This window comes from Phasianus colchicus, chromosome 4 (genome assembly GCF_987193195.1).
Source record: "Phasianus colchicus chromosome 4, bPhaCol1.hap1.1, whole genome shotgun sequence".
Taxonomy (NCBI): Eukaryota; Metazoa; Chordata; class Aves; order Galliformes; family Phasianidae; genus Phasianus; species Phasianus colchicus.
In genome coordinates, this window is record NC_143439.1 from 15,946,024 (window position 1) to 15,973,959 (window position 27,936).

At 36.7% G+C, this 27,936-nt stretch overlaps 1 protein-coding gene across 7 annotated transcripts in view; it reads left to right on the top strand.

The window, feature by feature from the left end:
* The window catches only part of JADE1 (jade family PHD finger 1), a 149,904-nt gene that overhangs the window by 14,406 nt on the left and 107,562 nt on the right, over positions 1–27,936 (top strand). For 3 of the 7 annotated variants that reach the window (XM_090138738.1, XM_090138737.1, XM_090138743.1), the window contains one exon: positions 20,521–20,591. The gene's annotated coding sequence lies outside the window, so the exon portion shown is untranslated. Of the gene's footprint in view, positions 1–13,191; positions 13,283–18,001; positions 18,032–19,317; positions 19,395–20,520; positions 20,592–27,936 lie in introns of those variants that run through there. The other 4 variants (XM_090138740.1, XM_031607487.2, XM_090138739.1 and 1 more) reach the window with 3 other exon arrangements.

The window sequence follows — 27,936 nt, forward strand, 5'->3', positions numbered from 1 at the left end:
TCAAAAAAGTCTGATGGATGTTTCTGTGTTATGCATCTCCACTACTTATTCTGGAGACATTCTGGCTGAGTTGATGAAGTTACAACCACATAAGCTACATTTTAGAAATACCTGTCATTGCTCATCATTATTCACGTAACTTTGCAGAGATGGGAATAGTGACTTCTGTATGATTACTATCTTACAGTAGAAATTGAAGGCTTGAAGAAGTAAATTAATGTGGGACAAATGCAGCCTCGATCTGGATGCATGAAAAAAGATCACCCTTAAAATTTTGTAAGACAAGTCTGTGGTTTGGGTTGTCGATGTTTTGTTTTTAATTGACAGTAATTAATATCTCACATATACGAATGTTAAATCCTTTTTTTCCCCCTGTATTTACTTGTAGAACTACTATTTGTCATCTTGTTATTTAGATGCTCTCAAACACATGGCTTGATTTTTAGGTGGTCCTTTGCAGCGCCAGGCGTTGAACTTGGAGCTCGAGGGTTCTTTCCAACTCAGGATATTCTCTGATTCTGTATATTGGGTTTTTTTACGCTAAAGATTTAGTGACATGTTTCTTATCTTGCCCAATGCACCTAACATCCCCTTTTCTCTTCAAATTGTACAAAATCAAGTATCACAAATGCCTGGCCAATTCCTTTAATCCACCCTTTATCCAACAACAAAATGTTAGGCTAGTGATCAGAGCACACGTTAGAGAGATTTGTTCTTGGCCACCATTCTTGGCCAAAAAAGAAATTAGCCTAGATTTCCCAGCTCAGACCAAGGACTATGAATTGGAGTTGTTACTATAATAGAATTTCTGCATGTTGACACCTAAGTAGGTGGAACAGAGCACTAGTAACCATGCACTGACTCTGCCCTTTTGACCTGCTCCAGGTAAGTATTTGCTAAGATGGTATCTTCAAGGAGCTTCTTGATCAGTTCTTTAGTTGTTTTGGATTGAGTTGTATCTTGTTGTATCAAGAGCTTAAATATGAAAACAGATTTTTGGATTCCTGAGTCACTCAAACCTTATTAATATATCACCTTCATGCTACCTAAGACCTCTATACCACTCATCACTGAGTTTGCTGCTGTGTTCTCTAAGCTGGCCTAATGTAAGGTAGCTGTGTTGAGGGAATAGTGTTGTTTTATGGCACAGAGCCCAGGCAAGGGAAAGGCTTACAGCCAGAGATGGAGGAGAGAACAAAATAGCTGCTTTCCACAACTGTGCAAGCAGATTGGCTTTTTGCAAGCTGATAGTGAAATCACAGTTATAATCCTTGGGTATTTCTATGGAGAAACATTTTTCTATTTTTACTTAAAATGATATTGCCACTCAAGTTTATCTAAGCAATTCATGCATAATAGTGCATTATTTGGAAACTCCTAATTCAAGAAAAACACATTATGAAAAAGATTGTAATATACTTCTCAGTTCTATATATACTATGAATTTTGTGATTTATGCTAGACTGTGTATTCCTTTCCCACTGACGCTGCTTTGTAATTGTGGCATATATTTCCACTGATCTTTGCTTGTGAGCAAGCTCTTAACACAACTCACGCATGGATACAAAGGTTATTCCATTGATTCTCAGCATCATTCACCATTGTAATGCTCTGAGATCATCTAGAGGTTCTGAATCATGGATAGATCACGGAGGCAGATAAAATTAATTTGAGTATTGGTGCACACTGACGCATATTGGTATTTAAAATTAATATCCTACATTGTTCACCCCCACTCCTTTTGAAGGAATCCATTACCCCATTTGGGTTGGATTTCTAGAGAGGGTGGGTTTGTGGCATGCAGTCTGCACATTAGCAAGCAGTGACAGACTCACATTTCTGAGTGAAAAGTACGCTATATAACATTTTCACATCTCATTTTCCAAAGTTAAGAGCTAACTCATAAAGAAGACATATCTCATTATAAAGCAGCAACGATCAAAATCAAGCACAGATAACATAGTACAAGGAGTTTTAAAGCACAGAAGATGAACAGAACAAGGGTAGAGTTACCTCTGGATTAGGATTTGCTCCATTGAGCTTGCCTTTGAGCTTCACTGATCAGCTCTGGATACACCTGTGTTAGTGGGGAGAGAAGTTTGTTGCTGCCAACTTTTGACTTTGGAATTTGACTACACAGAAGCATAATAGATCTCCTCCTGGACAGAAAATTTATCCATTTTTTCAGCTGTTGTTTTGGAATTGCAAATTACTATTTTTACTTTCAAATTCTTTCTTCCTTTGTATTTGCATGGATATTTGTGTTTGTTTCTGGTGAGCAAAGGCTATGTGTATGGTGTCAGAAGTTAAACCCTAAATAGGGTAGAAATAAGTTGCAGAGCACGTGGAAACAAGCACTAATAGTCTTTGTGCCTTTAAAAAGCTAATGTGAAATAAACACTGAAATGTCAGCATGAGTATGTGCAAGCACTCTAGATAAGCAGAAAATAATTTGACACAAGGTTTAGACATTTCAAGTATTGGAGTTGAGCAATACAGGTACTGTAATGTTTTTACTTCTTCAGTGTGGCAGATGTGAATGTCCCAAAAAAAGTTAAAGCCAATTTTATGAATTACAAGGATTGACTACTAGAACATTTTTTACGTGTCAAAGAAAATAGACGGTGTTAATGAAGTGAGGGGAATTCATATTATATGTCATATGTCACCCACACTTGCAGTTTTCCAAGCTGTTCTTAGCCTGTACTGTGACCTAATATATGTGCAGTGGCATTGCACAGAGCAGGTGGGAATTCACAGGCCTCAACACAGACAAAATCCTCAGTCTTGGCAACATTTTTTCTGATATTTGTCATTTGGCTGTAATAGGACAGGTTTACCATTACACTCTCAGGTGAACGGTAACTAGCGCAGGTTACTAGTTTGAATGATTCGAGTGGTACATCCAATGCAAATAAAGCAATTTACTGAACAATCTCTGAATGATCTATGAGTATAAAAGGTTAGGAGTTTTGAATCAGCTTTGTTATTGTTACCTCTAGAAACCAATTGCCTGACAGATATTTCATTAAAAGATATTTATTTATTATTATAAATACTTATTTCATATTTCCTAACTAGAGCAGATTGAAAAGTTTGACATAGTGACAGAATAATGAAATTATGTTTCAATTCCTTGGTTTGAGAACTTTTAACTAATATATTATTCGTAGGAATCAACAGCTACTTACTCAATGGTTCATCCAGAACAATAAATTACCTAGATATTCTGCCTGAAGGAGGACCGCTCCTAAATTTAATATGTGTTTATAAGTAGCTTGAATTGTAATATGTAATTTAGAAGCACTTTAAAAATCTAATTCGTGTGATACTTAGTATCACGTGTGTCTAAACTTGGTAGACCAGTGAGGTAGATGATTCACTTGATTTGCTTATGTAGGTGGTTAGATTAGTGGTATAAGTAATTCCATAGACTCCATTAACATTGAACTCTGTAATGTTAGGATGTTGCCCCACCCAGCTTATTGTCCCAGCTTGGAGCTGGCAACTCATTGTGCCAGCTACCCTGAAAGGAAGTGTGTGACCTAATCTATGTATGCTTGAAGATTCCCAAAGCAACAGCTTTGCAGAGGTTTCCTAAATCAGCACTGGTATGAGAAGATTGCTGTTTGGTTAGTCTGGCATGATTAAAAGCAGACCAACACCTAGTTCCAGAACAAGGTCAAGAAATTAAAGGAGGGCAGAACAAGCCAAGAATAGCAAGTCATGCTCAGGGGCTTTGCAGTGGAAGCATTCTTGGCTGAGGTATAAAGTTTTCCAGGAGATTTTTAGCAGGGCGGCACACACATTTGATGTGACACTGGATGTATTAGGGAAACATGTGGAAGAAAATACAGTTGTATAGAGAGAGGTAAAAGAGAACCTAGTTTGTCACAATTTTTCTTTTAGGCAATCGTATATATCAGGCAGACTCTACAGTTGCCAGTCCCATTCCAAGTCCCTGATTCAGTCATTCAGTATTCTTGTAGCCTGACTTCATTCCTGCAGATCACTGTCTGTAATTGTCAGAGAGGTGGGGAGGGAGAGAAGAGCATGCAATCTCCATTACTGACTGCAAGGTTTTTATTCCAGATGTAATTCCCCCATCTGAGATCAGGACAGCATATGGCATTCAGAAGACCTGGCATGCTAGAGGAATATTACATTCTTTTCCAAACAGTATCCAATGATGGGCACTATGATTATTATAATTTTAAGAGGTATAATTCCTTCTTATTCCATGCCCTATCACCACAGGCAATTAATTCATGGATGTCATCTCATGACTTAGGATGTTGTTAAAGTACATGCATAACTTTGAATGTGGCTGCTCAGTTACTGTATTCTGGGCCCTGCATCAGGCTTGATTTGCTTTTCTAAAAGTGACAAATTTAAAGAATATGGTGGAAAGCAGCAAAATACTGGGGAGATCTAGAATGATTTTTTTTTTCCTGCAGCTTTCCTTTTATCCACGAGTTACTGTTCTCAGGGTCAAGAAGTTAAATAGGATCGATATAGGTTGATAGCTGAGATGTTTGTAGGCTCCTTTCTATTTTATTCCAGAAGAGGGCTGAAAGCAGTAGACAGTCATACTGAACCAGAACCAGATAGAGTCTTTCTTTCCTGCTCGTGTGCTTTATAAAGCTGTATCTCATTCATCCTGGCAATATACTCAGCAACACCATCCCATGCATTTAAGTAGTTGGAGGATACTCACTCACTACAGAAAGTCTATATATAACAGTAGATTGTATGTAACAGTAATAAAGACAAAAGAAATTCAGGCATGCAGAGTTATCTCAGCTATAGGTACGTTTGGTGCCATTCTGAACAATTTGGGACAGAAAAGGGAGATGACTGTGGAATAAAGTGATAAAACAGTGTAATCACATTTATATCCTACAATTGGTTATATCAAGGGAGTGATGGGGCCTTGTCAGTGTCTGTCACTGTCTCAGCTTTAGAACAGCAGGTATAGAGAGATTTATGCAAGAGCTCTTTTTTCGTTATGCTTTCAGTCCTGAGTTTAACTTCGTTCCTCCACAATGACCCTGCTTACTTGAAGTTCAAGAAGTTGGGTAGAGTTAGTGAATTTTTCTGCCACAACTGATACCTACTACTCTTAGCTACACAAGTGCTGAAAGGTATGGAATCACACATATATATGATTTAATGCAAGCCTCGTTTTTCAAATGCTACGCAGTAAAATTCAAACTGTCATGTGATTCCTATTCTAGAAAAAAAGTGAGATGTCTAAAGCAAATATTTCCCAACATCATTCTTACAGAGTATGGATATTTTGAAGTAGTATGTTTCCAAAAAATTGAACTGAATTTCAAATAACTCTGTTTTGCTTCTGTTTCCAGACTGTTTCTTTTCAGTACAATTTTTAGTGCTTTTATCCTAGAACTTTAGTACCAAGTAATCATGTTTAGCACTGGCTTACATGTTCTCCTACAATCAGGTTTTCCTATCACTCTTTCATTTCCACAGCCTAGTATTTCTTAAACTAATGGTGCTGAAAAATAAAGATCAATGGAAGAGAAGAGATCAAAAGTCCTTCTTGCATCTTGCTTTGTAGGCTCAGGCCTTTTCTAAAGAAATTTTTTGGCTGCCCAGAAGGGAAACTTCTTAATTGCTCACCTAATTGTGTATCTTGTCTACAACCAAAAATATTCACTAGCTCTGTAAGTCCATCCAGTGGCTGCATGTGAGAATTGCATATTTTAGAAAGTAAATTTAAATTCCTTGGAATTACATTTGCCAGGTACTATAGTTAATATTATTATTAGAAATAAGCACAAACCACAGTGTATAAGAGAATGCTCCCAGTGTTCAGTGATGTGTAGCTCTGTATCTGTAAAAGACTCTTTGAATAATGGCAAGATACAATTTATTACTACAACAGGAAGAATTAAGTTTTATTCTTATTCAAACAATTTACTTTCTAGAATAGGAAATGGAAACCTTCTGAGTTAAATGCTTTAGCTCATCTTCATTCTGAAATTGAGATAACTCAGGTCACTGTAAATATAAGCTTAGAAGAGTTGTCCTCAGTTCTCAGCGTGCTTGTAGTTCTTCTAAAACACAGCTGTAAAAAATTCTGTCTTCTGATCATTAAATTTGTTAAATGCCATAAAATACTACATAATTCAATTTAAAAACACAAGTGTGGTATAGAGGACTACATTTGAACAGTGTGAGTTTCAAGTCACATTAAGAATTTATATAGACCATCTCTAGAAAATCCTACTTAGGTACGATACTTGAATCTTGATGGTTCATCAAACTAAATTAGGCTAGATGGATTGTTTGAGAGACTACAACTAGATGTAGCATTTTCCCACAGTAATGACAGCAATTTGAGCCTCAATGCCTTCAACATTCCTTCTAACTTCTATTACTACCACCAGTGCCAGAGTTGTAACTGTGGAAAACTCGTATGTGCTACCTTTTACTAGTTGAAAAAGTCAATTTGCTAAAAGCCTTTAGATTCTCTGTTCTTGACAAATACAGGCTTCTAAAATGAAATACTTGCTTTATTCTTTCTATGAAAGTAAATATAATGTTGCCTTTTAAAGTGAATGCATTATGATACAATGTACAATTACAATAGCCTGTTATTTTCATCGGAGTGCTCTGTTACACTGTATAGGTTGGGAAAGCATTAAGAGAGACTGACATTTATAGCATCAGTCTAAATCTAGCTTTTCTTAAATTTTAAGTGCTTTATGTTGCAATCTACATAAATTTTGGTCTAGAAAGTTTGAGAAATGTGTCTAAGATACTGTCATGGTGGGTACTTTGCACATATTAAAATTACAAAATAATGACTACTGCAGTCTGTGGAATAGCAGTTGCATTTTTACTCTGGTATAATTTTTATACATTTCAGATCTTCGTTTTTCATTCTGGAATTGCTACTACTGAGGTTGCTATGATTGTAAACACTTGCAGTTTGTCTCTAAGAATAATCTGGTTTTACAAATACTGTTCTAATTTGTGCTGATGTATTGCTAGATATCAGAGAAGAACTCAAGATGTAATAGGCCTTTTCTCTAGGCTGTACTAGAATTTGTGTCTTGACCTATGCTGCAATTAAACAATAAACCTCTGAGATGGAGGTTACAGTCTGAACTGAAATTCATACATTTAAAAATTATTTTCAAATCAGATGTAGTTTTTTAGCTAAACAAAACAATATTAATGAGCATGTGCATATCAGACACTTTCTACGAGTGTTCTCACTATTTACAGAGCCCATGGATTGTGCTTACAGTTTAATAAGCTTTTGCAGTATACCCTTAATCCTTTGCTCAGGATTTCTCAGTAGAGAAATAACTGGAATATTCTAGATTTTGTCTGTCAAAAGGTCTTCAGCAGTTCCAAGAGTCATCAAATTCATTGCCCACCTCTGCACTGCCCTTTCACAACAAAAGCAAACAAGAGGAAACAGTTTTCTGGGGTTGCAGGCAGTGTTTTTTTTTTTTTTTGTCTAGAGTGTCTAGAGTGAATACCAGTGAACAACTGGCATTGCCTTTTTTTTTTTTTACATACTGTTTTTAATAATGTCCATCTATGTATATTTCTTAGACTGGTTTTTCTTTCATCTTTTTTTCTGAATTAAGCACTTGTAATTCTTCAAATGCTCTTCTGTAGACAAGACAGACAACAGAATATGACTTAGAAAGGACTGTCAAACATCTTTGCAAAACCAGGTTAATTTAATACCATTATCATATAATAGTGTACTTCAAATACAGAACTCCTTCTAAAAAATGTGTTAGCACGTTTTATAAGTGTTCTCTTCTGTATTTCTCACATTTACATCCAGGGGTCTGTTTCAATTATATTTTCACAAAGTTAGTGACATACAGTTATATAGTTAGTGTCTGCTTATAAAATTGCAAGTAGCTTTTGAAAAATGTTTCACAAACACTTACAGTCCCCTTGTGAAGGAAGTGCAGACTGAGAAGCAGTATACTACAGATGAGCATAAAGTGATGTTACTGTTTCCGCTAGGAGGCAGTACTGAGTGGTGTGCTTGCTTACAGCGTGTGTCTGAGGCATAGACTCTTGGTCTCCTCATGAATTAATGTCTTGACAGAGCTGGAGGCTTTTGGGTATCCAGTCCTAAGAGACGTTCTCCTATAAACCTGCCTCCAGAATCTGCTAATTGACAAATGGTTAGTGAAAGACTAAACAAGTGATTTTTATGTCCTGGAATTTTTTTCTGACAGTTTCTTATTTTTAATGTATTTAAAAAAACACCAGCATTATGAAAGAATTGGCCAATCTCATAACCCTTCTTATTTTAGTACTATATAATTAAGGATTGCAAAACTTCTACATGTTTATGTTATTGGTTAAATATCTATCCTTGCTCTGAGGAAGATACTATGATATAATACTATACAGGTGAAGCTGAGAAAACAGTGACTTGCTTCAGGATACACTTCAAGGATGCAATAGGCTCAGTCATTCCAATCCTCACAGTGAATGGTACTTAATTCTTCATAGTAAAAAAAACATTCTCCACAATTTACAGAAAGAAAAACAAAAAAATTAGCCTCAGTGGCTTCTTGGGATAGGATTTTCAGGATTTTTGTAACCAGAATTTTGGTGCTCAGATACCACCTATACCATCCCACAATGCTTCAGTTTTCTTTTTTTGTGTGCAAGTCTGTGTCTTTTGAAAAGACACCTAAATGCCACTAGAGAATCCACAGCAACTAAACTGCCTTTGCAGCAGGAAGACTGATTGCAATTAAAAGGAAGTGGGATTACTTTAATTGAGCACAGGTTTAGTATAATGAATAAAATAGGAAAATCTTATTCCTAACAAAGTACAGAATGATCCAGTGGCATTTGATATATTCCTGCTGCAAACACTACCTCTGTATTAACAGAAACTCTTCTGTGATGCACATTTAAGAACGAGTTTTTATTCAACTCGTATGATAGCGTAGTATTTCTAGTAATACTGTAGCCACAGGAAAGCTGCGGAGGGATTTTTTTAAGAGGGTAGAGAGTGACAGGATGAGGGGAAATAGTTTTAAACTGGAAGAGGTTAGATTTAGACTAGATATCAGGAAGAAATTCTTTACTGTGGGGATGGTGAGACACTGGAACAGATTGCCCAGTGAGGCTGTGGATGCCTCCTGCCTGAAAGCATTCAAAGGCCGGGCTGAATGGGGCTGTGAGCAGCCTGGTCTATGGGAGGTGTCCCTGCCTATAACAGGAGGTTGAAACTAGATGGTTTTAAAGGTCCTTTCCAGCCCAAGCCTTTCTATGATTCTATGATTCCTTTACTATTGAGAAATAAAGCTCATGTGGTGGAATATGCTCGTATAAATATGCATGCAAGAGATCTTCCTGGCTAATGATATCACTCCTTTTGGCCAAAACCAGCAATATTTTGGTTTCACTCTCATTGTGCAGTGCTGGATCATGTTTTGCATGTAACCAAAAAGCTGCAAGGATGAATGAATTGAGCTGCTTAGTCTCATTAATCCTGTGCTTGCTGGCAATGACTTTCAAAACCATCAGAAACTACAAGGAATGATGAAAAAGTAGAAAGGAGGACCATGGAGTTAGTTGCTGGGAGGAGAACAAGGCTACTGTAACCACTGTTGTAACATAGCTTGAGATCACCTGAGCCTCCGAGCAAAGTAGAAATCTGTTGATGAGTAAATGTATTAAAGAGAAACAGCAGTGTTTATTAAAAACAAAAGCCCCCAAATGATACTCTTATCTCTGAAGTCTTAAGTTACTTTTATCTTGTTAGTCTCACTTTACAACAGTTTGTATTTTCCAAATAGTGTTAAGTGGGCTGCTCTTGTAGTTTTTGCTGTATGTAAAGACTCTTATCCACGTCATCACATCTGATTAGAGTGTTGGTCCTTACATCAGACAGCTCACTGTCAACATATATTGAGTCTTTACTGGCTGCCATACATATGTTATGTAGGTCACCCATATATAGAGTAGATGGGAGTAAACTGTGGGTTGTAAATACATTAAGAGTCTCTTGAAGCAAAGCTTGGGTGGTTTTTGATGGCAACAGAACCCTGAGATGATTAATTTTGCTGCTTGTCTATTCCCCATGGAGCATGTCTCCTTTATAAACAGCAACAGAAAGCCAATGGTATTCAGTAGAGAAGTCAAACATAGACACTAAAATGTGAACTGCAGTCATTTACAAGATGTCTTATTCTATCATTGTCAGAGGCAGATGCATACGATTGTGTTTCATTTATGTAGTTCAAACAGGAGTTCTGAGCTTATTAAACATAATTTGCTTGATTTCCTGGCTGTAACGCTGTTATAACTGGATACTACATAGAACAACTGTGGGTTTTAAATTACTCTTAGTATATAAGTTAAAGTATAAAAACAGAAAACATGGTAGTGCAGATTTAAACATGCAAGTTATTAACAGACTTAATCTACACTATGTGCTAAAGAATATCAATTTTCACGACAATGCAACAGAAAATGTTTTTGACACTAAGAATCTAAGATTTTCATATAATTATAATCAGTGGTAGCGAAGAAGGAATAATTTAAGTCAATGATCTTAAGGGGAAAAAAAAAAGTGAAACTGACCTGAATTGTTTCTGAAAAATAGTCCCTAGACTTGGCAGAATCAGAATGACAGTACCCAATTGTACTTGCTTCTCACGTAGAGGAGTAAGAGCACTGATCTGAATGAGAAGACAAAATAACAGCATGTCCTGTGTATTAACCAATAGTATCAGGCATAAACCCTGTCACAGCAAATAATAACCTTGTTTCCATAGAATAATCTATTTTTGACTCTGTGCAGCATAGTAACCAAAGAAATAGTTTGTGATTGTGTTGAAGGATATTGCATATTTACTGGTTAGTTTGTAGTTGCATAGTTATGCAGTTTGCATTCGTATAATCAATGAAAAATATATAAAGGAATACTATATAATTGAATAATATTAAGATGTTATAATAATGAAATAAGCAAGAGAGCTAGGCACAGTGAGACAAAGAGAATAAATAGGAGGCTTACCTGTGTCGTGGGCTCGCTCAGGAAACTCCAGTGGAGTGGATCTTCCAAAGAGAGAGAGATGCTTCCGCACTGGTAGTCAGCTCTTAAATGGGTCTAGGAGAGGTGGAGCCAGGCTCCACCCCTTCCTGCAGCACAGGTGAATTGCTTTCACCTGTGCTCCCAGGGCTGCCTCATTGCTCACCTCAGGTGATTAATCAGAGGTTCAGGCCATGACTCAGCAGTTCCCATACAGTATTGTATGTATGTACTGTAGTTATGTAGTTTGCATAGTTACTAGTAGTTAGTCTGAAGGAGCCTTAAGCATGTTAACAGCATAATTTGTTTCCGTGGTTAAAATCTAGTCCTAAAAGGCAATGGTTGTCTGGATCAAAATCTAGTCAGAAAAACAAGCAAGTGTGGGTGGAATCTATAAAACAGTGAGGACCTGTATGCAGAATTATCTTTGTAACAGTGCTGAAATGCAGGGTGTGTTTTTCTGTAAATATTGATTTTAAATAACCAAAATATCTATTAAAATTCCTTTATATCTTCTGATCTCACATTTGAAAAGTCAGATAAGGACAACTTACCTTAAGAAGATGTGATTATTCTGTGCTATCAGCCTTCACCATCTTTTGTAATGCTCTGTAAAACTACAGATTATTTTCTAACACTATCCATAAAATAGGCTGCCTTGACAAAATTCAGATACACTGTGACTTGGTTGTAATTCCTAATTCCATATGGATATGTGTAGGAGTGGCCATGTGTCTTGGTTATGCTGGAACCTAAAAGATTCTAGCCAATGTCTCAGGTCACAGGAGAATTTGCTTGACAAAAGTCATGTCATGGGAGCACAACTGAGCCATTATTTTGTATACTGGTGCCTAGTACCAAATTTGGCTTGAGAAAACAGTCTATTGTACCAGAGATCCACGTCTTTTTCTGAACTTGGATAGCTGATCAAACTTCTTCTAACATGCTTTAGTACGTGAAGCATAGAGAATTAATAGAAACTTATTTTTCTGGTGTAATTTAAAATTGGTCTTCCTACAGCTCTTCTTATGGTGTTGTTATAATAACAGGTAAAGTAATGTTAAAAATCAGGTAGAGGTTATGTGACTGCAAGTTAGAGGTGTTTTCTTCATTGCCAGATTCTCTGTGGTGGCAATGAAAATGTTTTTTAGGTTTCAGTCTAAAATGTGAAATAAGACTAAAAGTAATTGTTCCTGTGTGAATACATAGTTCCTTCTTCTGACAGTAAATTTCTCTCAGTTATGCTTTAAAGAAGTCTAAAGGCACTGAGAATTATATTAAACATATTCCATGTGTGCAGAAGTGAAAAAGAAGGTTCAAATATATTAATTTCAGCCTCAGATGGGACATAACTCTTAATTTTTCCATTTGTACTCTGGACAATATCTCATAGCTCTATAAAATTTCGTATTCTAAATGCAGGTGGGTTCTTAGAGCAATGTCGAACCTGTTCATTCCCTTTGGAAATCTAGAGTAATAACTCACAGTATAGAAAAATAAATCAGTTTTATCCCAGATATGTTACTGTTTAAAAAAAAAATAAGAAGAGGAAAGAGAAAAGGAAAAAAAAAGCCTGCAAAACACAGCTTTGATATTCCTTTTCAGAGTTATTAAAAAATAGGATTAAATATGTGGCTTTACTTCCATATGGTGCTTAACATTGATGGTTACACATGGCATTGGAGATAAACTACAATCCCATCACTGGACTCTGCCTAAATATGCAAGAACTGGATAACAGATTCCTTCAAACACTTTGGCTCATCTCTCTTATTATTTTTCTTTTTTACTCCACTGGAGCTTTTTTTCCCCCCACCAGATTGCTTTAAAAAATAATTATATTAATGTTTGTGGGATTACATGCATTTCAGAGAATGCACAGTAAATTGCATTGTAGAGTGCAGTAAAGAAATTTATCTGTGTGAATTATTTCATTATTTACATGATAGGATGATATTTAGTAAATACAGATCTTCATAAAATATTTTCAATTATTTGCCTGGAAGAAAATCAATCATTTATTCAAAGGAGGAATTCCAATATGCATCTTTCCCTAGAAAAGTAAACACTTGAAATCTGTAGTTTCTAAGGATTGCAAATTGGGGAATGTTGTGGATTTTGTTTTTCACTAGAAGGAGCTGATGAGATGGAGACACCAGCACTAGAAGGAAGAGAGTTGGTAGCTGAGAACTTTAAATGAGGATAAACCCCTAAGCGCAAAAGGTAGCAAAAATTAAATCTTTTTTTCTGTTTGTTTTTTGTTTTGACATCATTTAGTGCTGTCTAGGAGGCAGTCCATTAAATTTGCTGGTTTGAATACTTAAATTTCTTGCATTTTATGGGGAATGTGGGCACCCTATCTCAAGAAGTTGAGTTTTATTGCAGTACATAAATCACTGATGGAAGTAGGCCAAGTTATTTTTTCTACTGTAAAAACTGAGGTTTTTTTTCCCCTTAAAATAAAATGCCAGAATTCGTTGTGCTCATTCAGCTTCAGACAGAAACTATAAATGAACTATTTTTCCTTCGGATGTGAGAATTTGTGCTGCTAGCATGTGTAACTAAAGGAATGTGAAAAGTCTTAAACCCTAGTGCCATATGATACAACAGACTATAATATTTCAGAGTTTGCTGCCAAATCCTAATCTAATATAGGCAGATACTTTTCCTTTAGCAAAAGAGTTTCCAGTCATGTCCAAAAATATTGTAACCAAAGCAGACTTGGAGATTGTGATCTATCTTGGAAAACAGAGTAGTTGGTAATCTGGATAATATTTTTGTTACTACTTTATTGCAAAAAATTAGATTCAGACTTCAGTAGTTGCTGTTTAGTGATGCCTTTATTTGGGAATGTATGATAACTAATCATACTGGACTGATAAAATAATGCTTATGCATAGCCAAAGCATTCAGAAGCACAACAGATTAGCTTTCCACTGCAATTCTGATTCCAAATCATTATAGATCAACATTGTTTTACTTCCTGTTGGAGCAGAATAGGATTATATGGAAATAATATGAAACCATTCTGTGAAATCACTTCATAAGGAAAAAAATGGCATATTGCCTTTCTCAGACCACCAGATTTGTCAAGTAAATATTTTTTCTTGTTCTTCTTTTCTAGTACCTCACTCACAGAGATGATTTGTGAGTAAATCAAGACATTCCATTAACATTAGATTTTTAAAAAATTATTTTTTTTTTTTACTCTTTTTGTTAGAGTTATGCATAGTCAGGCATCTTATTTGGATCCAAATTTTTAACTATTTTTTATGTTTGAGACTTCTGGAGTGGTCATATCCAGATTTAACATATGTTGTCTGAAAAGAACAGGAAAGCATCCAAGGATAATAATGTGAGGTGGTAATTAATTAAACAGGTAAGTTGTTTTTAATATTCTACTACGTCAGGAACATAGCAGATGAAACAGGGTTTCACTTCTTGTCTGAAGCAACCTGTTCTCATTTCATTTCCACCCCTTTACCTCCTCTACTTTCTGCTAGAAACCGCTGGTGCCCACGAGATGGCACTATGCCATAGCAGGGTGTTGGGAAACTAAGTCTACAGGTCCCATTTGGCATGGTTTATGACATCCCTTTTTAAACTCTAGAGATTAGCTCAGAAGACAGTTTCCTTCTGTCACAAATATCCTGCCTTTCAGACCTACGTCACTTGGGAACCGCAGGAGATTCCTGCAGAGCAGTTTGGGGGAAATACCAGTGCAGACAGGGATTGCGTTGCTAACAGATTTGGGAAGGATGTCTAGCCTAAAGTCCCTCCATGAAAAAAAAAACTGCTATCTAAAGGATTCTCTTAGATAAGAACTGTTTGGAGTAAATAGCACATTTAGGCAAGAGTGTCTCTGAGGAACACAGTTAATCAGTTAAACAGGCTTTAACATATTTCATTCATATATTCTTGGCCTACCTTCTAACCATTATGTATAAGGTAAAAGTCGCTTTTTTTTTAATAAATATAAAAAGATTAAAGAACTTAAAAGACATCTCTCACATGATTTTTGTCAAGACTAGCACACACAGAGGAAATGCATTATCAAACCCCAGCTACCCAAGATCCACTGAGCTGCTCAGGTCATGGAATATTAAATTAATTGGGTTGGGTGATGTAAGCAATGAAGAGTGAAAAAGGTCAGTCCCCACCCCCCCCAAAGAAATGAAAAACATCCTTCCTGTCATGGAGCTGCTGTGCAGCTTTGCAGAGAGGAGAGCTGCTTTCTGGAAGAGGAAACAACCTTTGCAGCTGTGAAACCTGAGAGAACAATGGAGATTGTGTGCACCAGCAGTTGTGGGGGGCTGCTTTCTGCTCTCCAGGGCTCAATGCCAGAATGGTCCCTCAACAGCAATCTTTTTTCTGTAATAAATTCTAACCTTCTTTTGGCCTTATTGCCACACTCTGAGCTGAAGTGAATCTGAACAATTGATAGAAGACACCCGCTGTCTTAAAAGCTGTTGACGCATACTGAACTCCAATAGATCTGTTCTGGATGATGTAGAAGAGGTGTGAAAAGTATGCTCCCACCATATAGAAGTCTTCTAATGCAAAAATTGGTTCTGTTCTTTCTTTCTGATTACTGAAATATCTGAAGAGATATGGAATACTAACTTAGAACAATTAGTATATATTGTTAAAATTTATCTAGAAAAGTGATCTTTATTTTTAATTAGTGTAGCTTTTTTGCTTGATATTTTGCTTTTGCTGGTCTGTACACTGTAAGGGGTGACACAACAAGGAACAGAAAGCTTAAGTGTGCACACTCTCACCAAAATGGAAAGTTTTGTCTGTTAGATGATGCTTGAGTCTTCCTATCTCCACCTAATTCTAACTGAATCCGTCTAACAATACTCTTCACTTTTAATTGGAGAGTATTCCTCTTCACATTCTGTTGTGCTTTCTTATCTGCTGCTATACCTTTACATAAAGAGGGCTGCATTTTCACTGTAAATAAAGCAGTATTTGAGCATTTATAGCTCCCCAGGCTAGAAAATGTCTCATAAAAGTTCCATGGCATTGTTTACAGATACATAATGGGGTATGCAGTGTGGTTTTTTTTTTAAACTAACATGTCTGTTGGTCTGAAAGTCAATGTACCAATTATTTTAGTGATGAATACTAGTTAGAGTCTGACTACATTATTTTGCCTGACAATCTTTTTAAAAATAAATATGTAAGTTTATAAATGTATAGTTTTATCAGCAGGCAATTGGACTGATTCTTCTTTACTAATCTTTTCAACACATGGGATATTTGTGTAGTAAGGCATTAATTAATATAAGTTGGAAGTAACAGAAAAAGCTCCTGTGTCTTTTTCTGAGTCCATAATGAAATTATAGGCTCCCTCTGATTTCATGAGGAAAAATTGCCTGTTTTTGCATCCTTACCAACAACACTCTGAAACTTGGGCCTACAGGAGCTAAATAAAAGGTTTTGTTTGTCTTGGTTGAAATTTTCAAAGGTTATCACAAATACAGAATAATGATGAAAGATAGCAACGATAAAAATTTATGCCTAACAATGATTGTAGAAGAAAAAAAAAAGAAATGTAATGATTAATATTGTTTTTAGAATCATTACAAAGGCTAATCCATGGTTAATGCCTGCTTGTAGTCGGTGTAGCTCTGATCCCCATGTAAACATGACAAAAAGCACTTTCTTCTTGCTTGTAGACTGAGTTTAAACTAAAACCTAAATTTTTTATGTCTGTCTGAGCATTTTGAAAAGGGGCAAAGGAACTGGTTTAAACAAAGAGAAAATATTCTTCTGGACTTTACTTAGGCTGAAGACCACTTTTTTTCTGTCTTTGCTCTTTAGAGATATGTTTTCCTCTTCACTCCTTCCAACTTACCACATAAGTGGTTCTCAAAGCCAAGACTGATGATGTGCAGGTAGCCCTTGCTTACCCTACACAGGCTCTTCTGTACATTGCAGTAGTATATACCATAGTGACTCCATGGAAAGAGTAGTTCTACTGTGCTGAGAACAAAGCTGTTCTAATATGTCTGAGTCCATTCCCTTCCAGAAATCTTATTTTACAATTGCTGTCACACATTTGAAAGAGTTCTTTGTTAGGCCAAGCTATACAAATGCATGCTTTAGCTGCAAAACACACTGACATCCCATCCTAAAGGATTCATTTATTGGTTATGGTGTTTATACAGGTAGACAGCTGTAATGTGTTTGTGCACATCAGTAAGCATCAGTAAGTAGTAGCAAGAGTTAGTGTATAACCAATGAAAAATATATAAAGGAACATTATATAATTTAATAATATTAAGATGTTATAATAATGAAATAAGCAAGAGAGCTAGGCACAGTGAGACAAAGAGAAAAAATAAGAGGCTTACACATGTCGTGGGCTTGCTCAGGAAACTCCAGTAGAGTGGATCTTCCAAAGAGAGAGAGATGCTTCCGCACTGGTAGTCAGCTCTTAAATGGGTCTAGGAGAGGTGGAGCCAGGCTCCACCCCTTCCTGCAGCACAGGTGAATTGCTTTCACCTGTGCTCCCAGGACTGCCTCATTGCTCACCTCAGGTGATTAATCAGAGGTTCAGGCCATGACTCAGCAGTTCCCATACAGTTACGCACTAGAGCTAAAATAGAAACAGCAATGTCAGAATACCTACTTAATCTCTGGGGGTTTTACTTACTTTAAAAATGTATAGTGAGGTTTCTCTTTCCTTTTTTTTTTTTTCTTTTCTTTTCTTTCTTTTTTTTTTTTAAGGTAAAAATGATTTGCAAACTTAGCAGTGGAACTGCTAAGTCACAGCCTGAAGCAGTGATTGAGCACCAGGTGGAAGGCAGGGCTAACCCAGGGCAGCTCAGGTGCATGCAATATACCTGAGTGAGCAGAGGGGCTGGAGCCAGGATCCACCCCTTCCCAGACCTCATTTAAGGGTTGACAGTAGAGGTAAGAGAATTTTAGTGGAGATCCCTTCCTATTGGAGGCCTTCTAAGGGTGTGTAGGTTATTGTTTGTTTTTTTTTCCCTTTGCTTTTGTGTTTATGGCTGCTGCATTTGAATATATCCTCACTTGCTGCAGCCTGGGATTTTGCTATTCTGTTCCGCTATCATTGCTATATTTTCCCTTGTGTTACAGCATTATATAAATATGAAGTGAAACCTTAAAAATTGTAACGTTAGACTGAAACAACTCTGAGAGGTACTTTTATGTTCAATATTATTTTGAAGTGTTTTCTTAATTTAAGGTCCTTAATTTTATTCCAGGATCTGTGGCATCTACTTACAACAGACTCTTATTCTCTACTTCATTATAAAACTTCTTTTATCCTTAAAACTTCTTTTATCCATATGCTTACTAAGGCTGTTGTTTTTTTTAGGTTCATGGATATGCTGACAATCTTGTCATGTGAATGTTCCTATGCAGAGTTTTTTCATACTGTGTGCAGGAATTTACGTGTGTTTATCTTGCAAGAGTAGAAACAAAATTATTGCCTCATCCTTAAGAATTAAAACCCTTAGGATTTTCTACTTCCTACTAAGTAAAGCATATGATTCTAGTTCATACTTTTTTCTATGCGTTGTCAGCCCAAATGTATTACTACACTACAGCAAAATAATATTGTTCCTCCTATCATGTAGTAGTGAACTTTCATAGTAAGTAGCCTGTAACTATTAGATTAATATTCAAGTATTTGTTATTTGTGTTTTAAATTGCATACTAGGAGGGGGCTGCATGTTTTTTTACATGTATGTTTGTGTCTGTAGTCTTGAATTGCAGATAAGACTTAGTGAAAATATTACTTGTGCAGAAGCTCTGAATGTTCTTTACACTTATCATTATATAAGCATCTTCCCTTTTTTCTTACTTCCCTACAATTCTGTTTCCTTTAGGTGATGTTATTTCTGGCTCAGTTTATACTGGAAAATATTTTTTCCACCTCCTTTCAGCTACCTGGACTCATTTTAAATTAAGTAGTTGCTATCCCTATCCGATGAATGATATAGTACTTTAGCTAATACTGTTAAGGATTGGGAAGGTTTATAGATCAGCTGCATGAAAATAGTAAGGCTTCCCACATTGATATAAGCATTTCAAGTGTAAATTTTGTAAGTGGGCTCTTTGAGACTATTTGATGTTTAATCACTCCAAAAAACTTTACACAATTGGCTGTAAGACTTGTGACTGGTGCCTATATTCATAATGCAACAGCGTAAGAGGAATTATCATTACTTAATGATGAAATAATCTCTGTTCTTTCTGGCTGGATTATATTTACATCTTAAAAATTTTTTGACAAAGAAGGGGGATAAAGCAAAGGCCAGTGATAAATTTCTTCATGAAGAAGTGGAATTGTGGAGTAAGTGGTGTTCTACATCAACTATGTGCCTTCTCTGTGTAGGATATGAACATGACAATGTTAGAGAAGACTTTTACTGTAATTGACTTGATTATATATTTAAAAAAAACCAAACCAACAGATAACACAACAGGATGATGCTGGGTTACTCATGCAAGGCAGGCATTATTTTGCAGGTATGTGTGCTTTTTGCACTAATTCAAAGCACTTGGAGGCAAGTGCCTGTATTAGGAGAATTCCTAGAATTGCTCATGATTATTTCAAGAAAAACTTTCCTACCACCCAGAGGGCAACTTAGACCAGGAATTCAGCACAAGTGACTGAATGACTCTCCTGAAGAGGCCCTTTTTCCTTACTGGTACATAGGAAACAGATGGCAACTAGATGCCATCTATTGCCAATTTTTGCATGAACAGCAAAAAAAGAGAGTTGTAATTGCCAGGAATAAAAATCAAATCAGGGCGCATATAGGAGATTGTCATAGGCCAAATGTAAAATGAAGCATTTAATGCTAAAACCAAAATTCTGAAAATGTCTGCTAATGTGCTATCCGGATTTCAGGCTTTCTAGCTTTTTCAGCTGAGCCAAGACATATCTGGAAATGCTTCTGATTTGGTGATTCTGGATGGGCAATGTGTGTGTGTCGTATCTCAGTGTAATCATGGCACAGAAACTATGTGTGTTTTCCCTTATGAAACATACTTTTCCGCTACTTCTTGTTAATATCATTGTTAAACATTTTAATTGTTAAAACAGTGGTTAGGAGCCCCATTCAGGGTTAAGAGTTAGTAAATAAGTGGAGGGAATTTTAAGATTTTACAGTTAGAAATTAACAGTCTGATTGTAACGGATGCCACACAGTAACAGAAGAAAAATTGTATCATTGGCTCAGGCGAAAACTAGTCAAGAAGATTCTAAAGATTTTAAACCTGTTTTAGTTCAGAGCAGGAAAAGTACGGTTGGGCTGCATGAACTGGGGAATTGTAGTGCAAGCACCATGAAATCTAGTTGATTCTACCACTGCAGCACAGGTTTAAAGCTTCTGGTGAAACTAAGCAAAATCAAGATAATACTATGGTAAAGTTTTTTGTTGACTCTTTTTTTTCTTTTTTTCTTCTTGCTTTAGTTCTAAGAGACAATCGGAAGAAGTGTTAACAAAACCAAGATGGGTTGTATTAATCAGTGGCAAAGGAAGAGGTAAGTTGAAACCAACATCTTGCTGTTTCTCTATGTTTATAAATGTCTGAATTTCTTTGGTTGTTGGACAGGACAGGTTTGAATGAGTGTCTGTAGAGAGTACATTAATAGATGTGTATTCAACAGTGCTATTGTAAGACTGGCCAATAATCACAGCCTACATTAATTCCAGCAAGTACACACAAATAATATTTCTTGGCTCCATTTTGAAAGCAGCATTTGGAAAGTTATTTGCAATAATCCTGTAACAATAACACGATTTGTGTTTCCAATGCAAGCATAGCTTTGAAAATGTGTCTAATGCAATAGTCATAGTAATCCCTGACCTCTTAACCTCTGTGAAGAGAGAGCAATTTTGCAAAAGTATTTGCTACTAAACTAGAAAAAATATCCTGTACCCTTTAGGATCCTCACCTGAGCAGTCTCTTTTTCCCTAGAGGGATGTAATATTATAAAAAATGAAGGAGAAGGAAGAGAGATCGAAAGAACCCAAATCATCTTCTTGCATGTCTTAATATCCCAGGCTTCTTTCCCAGAGATGTTATAATGCCTGTGATGAAGAACGGTGACTTTTGAGTACTGAATAATTTAAAATGATACCATAGAATTATAGAAGGGCTTAGGTTGGAGGGGAACTTAAAGATCATTGAGCTCCAGCCTCCTGCTGTGGGCAGGGTTGTAACCACTAGATCAGGCTTCCCTGGATCCCATCCAACCTGGCCTTGAGCTCCTCCAGCGATGGGGCACCCACAGACTCTGTGGGCAACTTGTGTCGGTGCCTCACCACCTTTTGAATAAAAAAATTCTGCCTAATATCTAACCTGAATCTCCCCTCTCTTTTAGTTTAAAGCCATTCCCCCTTGCCCTATCACTATCAGACTATGTAAAAAGTTGATCTCCCTCCTGCTTGTAAGCTCCCTTCAGGTACTGCAAAGCTGTAGTGAGGTCTCCTCAGACCCTTTGCGTCTTTAAGCTAAATAAGCCCAGCTCTCTCAACCTTTCCTCATTGGAGAGATTCTCCAGCCCTTTAATAATCTTTGTGACTCTTCTCTAGACCCACTCCAACAGTTCTGCATCCTTTCTGTATTGGGGACCCCATGCTTGGATGCAGTACTCCAGAGGAGGCCACAGGAGGGCAGAATAGAAGGGGGCGATCTGTTCCCTCTCCCTGCTGGCCACCTCTCTTTTGTTGCAGCCCAGGATACTGTTGGCCTTCTAGGATGCAAGTGCATGCCACTGGCTCATGTCTGTCCAGCTTTTCATCCACCAGGACCCCCTAAATCTTTTGCTGCAGGGTTGCTCTCAATAAGTAAATATGCTGTTGTACTCTCCTGTTGCCTGACAATGCCAAGTATTATCTAGTCTACTTCAGTTTGTGTTTCCTTCAGTCTGAGGAAAAGGACGTAGGAATTGGATTTTTTTTCTCTCCTCCCTAGAACGATTTGTGTATAAGCCTTACATATGTTTGTGTATAGAACAAGAAGTTATGTGAAATTCAGTGGCTTATGCAGGAAAGCAGCAAGTAAAATCTGAAAAATTTCAGCCTATGTTTTTCTGTTCAGAACTCTTGTTGACTTTAGAGGAATGTGAGATTAGTCTACTTTCAGAATAGAAGAAAATTCTCCACATTAAGTATCTGCTGGAATGATTGGATGTTGGACTTCTGCATCATACTAAATGTCATTTTCCTGTGATATTGGTTTCTAGTCTTGTGTTCTGTAACAGGAATATTGGTTATGATTATATGCAACATATTTTAAAGGACATATTTAATAACTGCTCAGAATAGCAATATTTAGAGATTGCTGCCATGTATAGCGCCCTTGTTGTAAGTCTGAATAAAACTCTAATATTTTACTTCACATTAATCAAACACAAAATACTTTCAGCGTTTTTAAAGAACAAAAACAAACTTGCTTGCAAGCCAAGAAAATGACCTAGTGAAGAAGTACAACAAAGGATATTAAAGAAATTTCCAGATATTTCTCCATACCTCTCAGTTAAAAGAAGTGAGAAATAATTTAAGACAGTAGGGTTTTACAGAGAAAGAAACATTATATGCTAGAGAGGCTTCAAAAAATGATGAAACTGTTTAAAAGGACCGGAAGGTGGCAGTACTCCACGCATCGCTGAATTCCTAGCGCCCTCCGAGCTCTCCAGTATTCTTTCTGAAGTGCTTGACATCTACTTATCTTCAGATATATCCAAGGAAACTGTGCCCTTAAAATAATAACTTCCCTTTGTGGCTGCGTTTGCCTTTCATGTATTTTGTGGAAGTGCACAATATGTAAAGTAAAATATTTTAAGAGGTCTGAAAAATACATGTTTGACCAATTCCCTTTCTACTCACAGGCATTCCTGCACACTGCTGACTCTGTCTCTTGCTATGGTCTCACATGGCCTGTTGATAAATCGCAGAAGTCTGCCAGTTATACTTGTAGCTTAATTGATGTCAGGTGATCTGAAGTAAAATTTATGGAGAGTGAGATTTACTTGATCTTTTTAATTAAGAAAAGTCTTGGATTCTGTTTGTGTGAAATTCTTCTGTATTTAGAGAAGTATCTCCAAGGCACAATTTGAATAGGCTGCTTCTTTATGCTTTGAGTGGTCATTTTTAATAGAAGTAAAGCTGCAGGTGTTAAGATGGAAGTAGCTGTGTTTTATTGCCTGTGACAACTATCCTCCTGTTTGCCCATCAGACCAAATCCAGCCAATAATGGATACCTTTTTCCAATTTCAAAAAACAACTGAAGGGTCCTTGCTCTAAACAGGGGATGGTTATGGCATATAGTGATGTATGGTATTGTGTAATCCTAAATGTATGTAGTATGTTCACTAGGGACTGTTCTTGCAGTAATAGGGTTGTATGTGTGGCACTGTATCTTGCACAGTGCTGCTCTGGCCATAACTGTATCTCTGACCATGTTACATTAGCTTTTCTCTTTCCTTCTTCCTTTGGCCTTCTCAGAGGGTTGGGACTGTTATCCTTGTGGTTGTCTTGCTTTTATGTTCTCTCTCCTTTCCCTTTTGCCAGCAATGTTGCTGCTTTTTCCTAGTAAAGGACCAGAAGAGAAGTGAGCCACCACACATTCAATGCAAGAGGAGGTCTGTGTGCTGAAGATGGCAGTTAAAAATCAGCAGTTCAGTGAGGGAACAGAGTGGTAGGGAAAGAAATCTCCTTTCTCTGTTCAAGTCCTGTATTGATCTTAAAAAAAAACACGAACAAGTTTTTTTTAGCCATACCAACTCACTTGCTACTATAAATATTAAGAAAAATGCAGATTATATTCCTCACTACTACTACTACTCCTCTTGCAGTCATACTGCTTTTGTTACTAAAGAGGTGGGTTTCTCTTACTGAGAACTGTGCTACTTAGCTTATACCCTTTCAACCCAGAAAATATAGGAGGTGGTAAGATTTTCTTTGAACTAAATTCGTTTGTTGAGCAGAGTGCCACAGCCAACAGTAAGCAAGCTGTTAGTTATTATCCTCACTCAGGGTGTGGTTTTGTTTTTCTTGTTTTGAGGTTGAACTGGTCAGGTGGCTTGCTGCTGTTGAAATGGTCAATTCAGTTCCTATCTTGTCCTGGCCACACATTCCTGTTACCTCCCCAGTGCTGTCTGCTGTGTTTGTCTGATTCTACCACAAACCAGTTCTACTCACTACACTAGAAAAACTAATCCAGAAAACTATTCACAGTTTTGTTGTGGTTTGGTTGGAGAAACGCTTCAGCTCCCCAAACTCAGGTGAAGGAGTGTGGAACTACTTGCCCATGGACTGGATGAGGGAAGCGTTGAGTAGCGTAGTGGTGTTACGTTGGCTTATCCTTTCTGTGAAAACTCTATCACAGTTCAGGAGATACTGGAAAGAGAAGGATCATGAATAAAGTGGAAAAAATAGTTAATGTGGGCCAAAGCATGCCACCATGAAGAAAATGAATCATCTACCATCTGAAAATGCAGAGGATGGATGCGAAAGGTGTAGTTTTGCCAGATGTTGGCTTTCTCAAGAAAGTCAGGTTAAGAAACTCTCTATTGTTCCCTTAATGGCTTGTTTCCAGTCTGCCAATGTCATATATTTTAGGATATATTGTAAACTGTATTGCTGAAATAATCTGGCTTAAGCGTTTGCTCTTTTGGAGGTTTATTTTTATCCCAGATCACTTCAATGAAGCTAGTATCTCCTGAAAGTACACTTTTAGGATGAAATGATATGGTTCAATCCAGATTAGTATTTTAGCAGTACATCATTACTGAAAGGAGGAAGTTTTCCTTGCTGATCCAGAAAAACTAAACATCCTTCTGTCAGATTTGTGAGCTGAATCAGCTCACTGTGTTTTTGTGTGGGCATGCGTGTGGATCTGAAGTGGTCCTCAGTGCGAAGCATTAGTGGTGAGAGACCTGTGGCTGGGAATGAGAGGGAAGGAGAAAATAGGATCTCACCCTTTTGGTTATGTTAAGTGTTCACGATGGCTCGAGCCAGCACAAGTACTTCCACCTTCTATGTTCATCCCAAAATACTTCATTGATGAAATAGAACTAGCTACGTTAATGACTGTACTAAATCTGGAAGTCTAGATTGTTGTTTCCCTGTACTCGTTCCTATTTTCTGTATGTTGCACATTAACAAGTTATTTGGTATTATGAGTGCTATTAACTGTGTACTGATTTATTTATTTCTAACTTTGTGAAACACTGTTACTAATTTGCTCAGGTAGCATCTGTGTCCTTTACTAGCAAAGTACCTCCTACAGTGCTGGGGGTAACTCTGACAGAGAATGTTCTGGGTGCAGCTACATTGTAAATACAGTGAAGAAGCAGCTGTCACTGGCCATTACTTTTTGGTCTGAGATCTTTCATCGCTAGTTATCTAACATGGAAGAATCCACAAAATCATCTATTTATCTAGCTTATCAGATGTCAAGGAAGACCTTTCAATGTTCGGCAGCCTCAAACTAGTTAATCACCAGAGTGACTCCCTGCAGTACATTTAGTTCATATAAATGAGGCAATTGTTTGCTAATCAGTCACAGCTGATTTCCTCATTCTTGGCTGAGATCAACAACTTCCTTCTCCTAATCCCTGAGATAGTTATTTATTCAAGAGGACTTTCTACTCCTCCTTTTTATATAGGGAATTGCTTGGTATTGCCCTGTCATAATCTGCATGTACACTTCTGTGTAGCCTTATTGCAAGCTTATGTTCTCTTTATGCTTCCTTCCATATAGTTAGTTACCTTGTTGATCAAGTACAAATCTTCACTGAAGATCTATCCTCTTCTGTAGAGGGGAGTACTTAAGTCTTGTACTGCTACAAATCTTTTTTCCTTGTTCTAGCATAAGTGCGTTCAAATTTTATGCTGAAGTATTATAAAGTACCAATCACATTCAGTGAGATAAGAAATACTTTGTCACTTAAACATAAAGCTCCTGCTTAACCTCACAATATGGTAATGGAAGATCACTCACTCATCATAAGCCTTAAAGAAGCTAATCCTATATGTACTCAAACCTGTTGAACTCCAGCAAACGTGAATCCTGTTAATTGTGCACAGAAGTAAACAAAGTGCAAAACAGGGAGAAAGATCCCTTCTACTGTTATAGCTGTAGATATTAATTCAGCAAGTTACAAGATCCTGTAAAAGTTTGAAGCTGATGATGTATCTTTAAGATGAATTATTTCTATAAGGAATTCTGAAATTATTATAATTTAAACAAGATTGGTCTTATCAATGACCCATTAGGAACACTTACATTCAAGTATGTTGTTTTTATCTTATTGCACTCTTCAGAAGTCTGACAATTATGCTGTTTTCCTAAAAGTCTGATTTTCTGTCTATCAGCAATAAGCAGTCAGGGATGCTATCAAATATTCAACAAAGCTTGAAGAATAAAAAGTGGATGCCATATGGACATCAGTGATTACTAAGAAATGTAGTCCCAGTTTGATCATCTTGTACGTGAAAATATAGAATTTGCTAAATTTTCCTGGACAGAGGGAAATCCTCATCAGCTTTTCTGAATTAGTTTAGGGAAGCATCTCAAAAGGTGTGCTGTAATATGAAAGGCCATTTTTAGTGGTCAGTAGAGTTTCCCTTGTGTGTGCTTGGAGGCACATAGATAGTTGGGAAATCACTCTGTGATGATTCTTCTGAATTATATGCAGCTAAATCCGACACAGAGCTGGTGAAAGTGTGCAGGATGTGTTAGCAGTTCTGCTCTAAGCCATGCTTATAAGTAAATAATATTAATCCCTTCAGAGCAATGCACAACCAAATTATTAAAGCTAGTTTCTAAAGAAATTTAGACCACGGTGCTTAATAAAAATGTCATGTTCCTTGAGTTATTAGTTCCTCTCTCTCTCTGCTGAGAATAGTTTTGAGCTTTTCTTTATCCAAGAATTCGTGTTTTGTGTGGAAAATGCAGCCATAATACAATGCTTAGGCACTATTACTTCAGTTGGTTAAGCACAAAGCAGTGACAGTGAAGACTGTAGAAAACACTTCAATATAGGAAATTTTACAAATAGCTAAGGCTCATAGTTTGTCCATTACAATGTCCAAAATGAGTGAGTTGACTATAAGTCTGAATAATTATTTCAATGTCAGATTTTACAGTTTAGATTAAAGACATCATGTTGTAATACGTTAATTTATCTAAGAAATCTCAATTATATTTCGAAGTTGCCACCATCTGGTAAGAAAAAAAAATACCTACAAAAACAAGGCTAGTTTCTCAGTTGGCTGAGATCAACACACTACTTTTGAAACTAGAGAAACGATATCAGTCAGTGGAGAATCTAGCCTACAGGTGTTAATCACATGCACAGTGAAATGAACCTATCCCTATACATTGTCTGTGATGATTTTCCTTTTTTCTATTTGGCTAATACAGGAATTGCTAAGGTAGTAAGTAAATTGTTTGTGGATATACATATATCATTTTAATATGCAAATTAAGCACGTTAACAAGGATTGCTAAGAGGCAGTAGACAAGCAGACTTGGTGAGATATTTCAGATGCACTGTTTTTGCAGATTTTCATTTTAATGACATTCCCTGTAATAATTACCAAATTGTTTATGTAGGTCATTGTTATATGTGACTGGTCAGCGATTTATGTTAGGTAGTTTTGCTTTCATTAATACATGCCCTTTGATTGAATAAATCTTGATGTGATTCTCAAGAGATCAATATTTCATTATTTTTAATTTAAAATATCGATTCCTGGTATCTTTTGTTTATAATTTTAACATGTTTTGCTATTCAAATGTCTTCTATTTCAATTAATGATTTATGGTAGTAAGAAGAAATTAATTTACAATATATATATATTAACAGGACAGTA